Source organism: Neomonachus schauinslandi, chromosome 6 (assembly GCF_002201575.2).
Source record: "Neomonachus schauinslandi chromosome 6, ASM220157v2, whole genome shotgun sequence".
Classification (NCBI taxonomy): domain Eukaryota; kingdom Metazoa; phylum Chordata; class Mammalia; order Carnivora; family Phocidae; genus Neomonachus; species Neomonachus schauinslandi.
The window spans coordinates 96,980,078-96,985,044 of NC_058408.1; positions in this window are offsets into that span (position 1 = coordinate 96,980,078).

Consider the following 4,967-nt stretch of genomic DNA (forward strand, 5'->3'; position numbering starts at 1 on the left):
AGCGAGAGAGCGTGCATGCAAGCAGGGTGGGGCGTGGGGGGTGCAGACAGAGAATCCCAGCCAGTCTCTATGCCCAGTGTGGACCCCAACTTGGGGCTCAATCTCACGACCCTGAAATCATGACCTGAGCCAAAATCAAGAGTCAGACACTTAATCGACTGAGCCACCCAAGCGCCCCGGTAGTTTTATTTTTAATTTCTTGAGGAAGCCCTGTACTGTTTTCCATAGTGGCTGTACCAATTTACGTTCCCACCAACAATGCACAAGAGTTCCCTTTATCCACACTCTCACCAACACTTGTTATTGTATTGTCTTTTTGATGATAGCCCTTCTAACAGGTGTGAGGTGGTATCTCATTGTGGTTTTGATTTGCATTTCCCTAATGATTAGTGATGTTGCGCACTTTTTCATGTTACCTATTGGCCATTTGTATGTGTTATTTGAAAAATTGTCTATTCAGTTCCCCTGCCCATTTTTAATAGGATTATTTGAGCTGGGATGCCAGGGTCCTGGGATCGAGTCCCACATTGGGCTCCTTGCTCAGCGGAGAGCCTACTTCTCCCTCTGTCTGCAGCTCCCCCTGCTTGTGTTCTCTCTCTCTCTCGCTGACAAATAAATAAATAAAATCTTTATTTAAAAAAAGATTATTTGAGCTTTTGCGATTGAGTTATATGAGTTCTTTATATATTTCGGATATTAACTCACTATCAGGAATTGATTTGCAAGTATTTTCTCTCATCCTGTAGGTTGTGTTTTCATTTTATTGATTCTTTTGCTGAGCAGAAGCTTTTTAGTTTGATATAGTCCCAGTTATTATTTTTGGCTCCGTTGCTTATGTTCGGTGTCTTATCCAAAAAAATCATTGCCAAGACCAATGTTAAGGAGTTTTTTTCCTATATTCTCTTTTAGGAGTTTCACAGTTGAAGGTCTTATGTTTAAATCTTTAATTTATTTCGAGTTCATTTTTGTGAGTGATGTAAGACAAAGATACCATTTCATTCTTCTGCATGCAGTCATCCAGTTTTCCCAACACCATTTATTAAGAAATAATTTCTTCCCCACTGAGTATTCATGGCTTCCTTGTCAAATATTAGTTGGCCATATAAGTTTCCCCCTTCTTATAAAGATACACCAGTCGTATTGGATGAGGACCAACCCTAATGACCTCATTTTAGCTTGATTTCATGTGTAAAGTCCCTATTTTCCAAATAAGGTCACATTCAGAGGTTCTAGGAGTTAGGACTTTAACACATCTTTTTGAAGGACTCAATTCAACCAATAACATGGAGTATTTCAAACATAATACATATGCAAGCATATGCAGAAATAGAGAGTCTAGTGTAATGAACCCTATGTACCTATTACCTGGGTTCAACAATTATAAATACAGAGCCAATATATATTGTCTCATCTGAACCTCATCCACTCCTTCCCCTCCTATATTATTTTCAAGCAAATCTCAGACTTCTTATCATTTCATCCATAAATATCTGATGCACCTCTAAGAATAAGGACTTATGTTAACCCAACCACAATATCATTATCATACCTAAAAATATCAATTATTAATGTCCAGTTAGTGTTCAAATTTCCAATCATTTCACAAATTGTCTCAGTTTTTTTTAACACTAAATTTGAATCAGGATCCAAATAACATTCTCAGAGTCTTTGACATTTAAAGATTTTTTTTTTTTTTTTTTTTAATTTATTTGAGACAGAGAGCATGAGAGGGAGGAGGGTCAGAGGGAGAAGCAGACTCCCTGCCGAGCAGGGAGCCCGATGCGGGACTCGATCCCGGGACTCCAGGATCATGACCTGAGCCGAAGGCAGTCGCCCAACCAACTGAGCCACCCAGGCGCCCGAGTCTTTGACATTTAAACTACATTCCTAGGAGGTGAGTTAACAATCTCAGCATCTTTATTCTCCCTCTGGTTGGTTGAGCACTGGGTGATTTTGAATATATAAAGGGAACTCTGAATTTTAAGTGGATGGAAGGAGATCTAGGCAGGGGGGAAGAGGGAATGAAAAGACAGCAGGAGGTGGGAGGAGATTCAAGAGCAAGATTTAGATCCAGGGGACACAAGACCCTGATGAGAGGAGCCTGGGGGTATGGGGAAGTGGCCCAAATTGTGGTGGGAAGTGGCTACCAGACAGACTATGAGAACAAATAGTCTGGTAAATAACATTTTATACCTTATACATCAGCTATCCAGAAGTTTTCTCTTTCCAAACACACCAAGCACTGTCAAGTCTCCAAGCTGTTCCTCCCACTAAAAATACTCTCTCCCACTCCTATCCCAGCTCCTCAGCATGGAGAACTCCCGTACATCCTTCAAAACCCAGCTCAAATATCCACACATGTGTGAAGACCTCTCTGACCTCTCCCCCACTCAAAGTTGATTTACTCTTTATTTACCACTCCATAGGGCTTTGGACACACCTCTCCTAGGGCACCCCACAAATTATCCTATCATTACCTCAACTCATGTCTGAGTCTCCCACTAAGCTGTGGGCTCTCTGAGGCAGAGAGGCAATGTTGGTTCATCTTTGTATCCTCAGTCCCCAGCACAGAGCATTCAACAAATTCTTACTAAATGAAAGAAAAATTAGAGGATGAGAAAGAAAAGAACAAAAGGAAAGAGAAAGCACAGATGAAATCAAAAGAAGAGAAGAAATAAGAAATAGAGACAATAAAGGAGGATATACATAAGGCAAACAATGGATCTTGGCAAGGCAGAACCACACAGCTTGATTTTCAGGCCACAACACCAAGTCAAATCTGGTGTTCAGTAATGCTGAATCAGGTGTTTGTTTAGTAATCAAAATTTAAGACTTACATAAAAATCCAGATTTTAAACAAAAATAAAACTGTCTAGTGTAGCCAGGGCATAACCTCTTCCATGGTAACCATTGGCTGTATCTGAATATGCTTTCCCAACCCAGTACTCCCAACCATAGCCCCAGCACAAAGGTTGAGTATCACTGGCCACCCACCATGGTACCTGTGCTCTTTGTTCATTTAAAATTGACAGACTTCATCCATTTACTTCGCCTGCCTGGCTCTTTTAAACATTAGTTTGTCACCCTTATCCCAGGCAATTTTCTCCATGCAGATGCTCTGTGGCTACAAAAAAAAAAAAAAAAAAAAAAAATTGTAATAATTATTCTAGAGCTGCACTGTCCAATAGAACTCTCTAAGATGATAGAAATGTTCTGTAATCTCTACTGTCCAATACAGTAACCACTAGTCACATGTAGTACTTGAGCATGTGAAATATGGCTAGTGTGACTGATGAACTGCATCTCTAAAATTATTTCATTTTAACTAATTTAATTTTAATTGTAATAGCCACATAAGGCTAGTGGCTACTGTATTGGAGATGCAGTTCTAGGGCAGTGCTTCTCAAGATTTAAAATGCATAGAAATACCTGGGGATCTTGTTAAAACACAGATTACAACTTAGCGTATCCAGAATGGGGCACCAGATTCTGCATGCCTAGTAGGTTCCCAGGTGGTGCTGATGATTCTGGGCTTTAGACCACACTCTGGAGAGCAAAATTCTAAAATAGTATTGCTCAAACTTCAGCATCCATAACGAACCCATGGAGATTCCAGAGAGATTCCAAACAGAGTCCTGGGCCTTATCCCTCATAGATTCTGATTCAGTAGATCTAAGGGGGTGTCCAATAATTTGCATTTGTATCAAGTTCCTGAGTGATGCTGGAGCACCATCCTAGAGTTTGGGAAAGTGTTGGAAAAAAATTTTTAGTCACTCTCTGATTTTCTTTCCCAATGGCTACTATTAATAGTTAATATTTTTAGTTAATATTTGTGCCCTACATCGAGGTATTTACTAACCCATTTTACTGATGAGGAAACTGAGGCACAGGGACATGAGTAAACTTGCCCAAGGTTATACTGATGGTCAAGTGCTCTCTGCAGAGCCACCTCTTAAACACATATTTTCACCAAGGTTGAAATCACTATGGATGTCTGCCAGTGTAGTGTCCTTGCCTTGATGCATAGACCAATTCCTTGGTCTGATTCCTTGACTTTAGACCAAAAGAGAATTAAAACCAGAACAGTCTGGTTTGGGTTCACAATTTTCCTGGGTTCGTTTCATTTCCCGGTACAATGAGGTTTATGTCTCCTCATTTTACAAGAGAGGAAATGGGCTCAAAGAAATAAAAGGACTTGCCTCAGGCTACATAGCCAATCACTTCTCTTTAAGTATTATCTGGTGAATAACCTTCACATCGGCTTTTTTCCCTAAATTTTTAAGCTTTTATTTCTAAATTTTTCTCTTTTTTTAAAGATTGTATTTATTAATGTGTCAGAGACGGAGAATGTGAGCACAAACAGGGGGAGTGGCAGGCAGAGGGAGAAGCAGGCTCCCCGCTGAGCAAGGAACCTGATGTGGGACTCCATCCCAGGACCCCCTGGGATCATGACCTGAGCGAAGGCGGACGCCCAACAGACTGAGGCACCCAGATGTCCCCATTTCTAAATTTTTCAGTGCCACATTTTTATTGTTTAAGCACTGGTGGAATTTCTAAAACAGCATTTTTAGCTAGCTGCTACTGGTGGAGACACATCCCTCTCCCCTTACACATCCCCCACCCCTACGGAATCTCTTGTCCTCATCTGCCCAGGTGATCCCTGCTCAGCAGGAAGTCAGATTCTCTCTCTCTCTCCCCCCGCCCCTCCCCACTGCTCATTCTTTCTCAAATAAATAAATAAAATCTAAAAAAAAAAAAAAAAACGGGCGCCTGGGTGGCTCAGTTGGTTAAGCGACTGCCTTCAGCTCAGGTCATGATCCTGGAGTCCCAGGATCGAGTCCCGCATCGGGCTCCCTGCTCGGCAGGGAGTCTGCTTCTCCCTCTGACCCTCCCCCCTCTCATGCGCTCTCTCTCTCTCATTCTCTCTCTCAAAAAAAAAAAAAAAAAAATCTTAAAAAAAAAAAAAA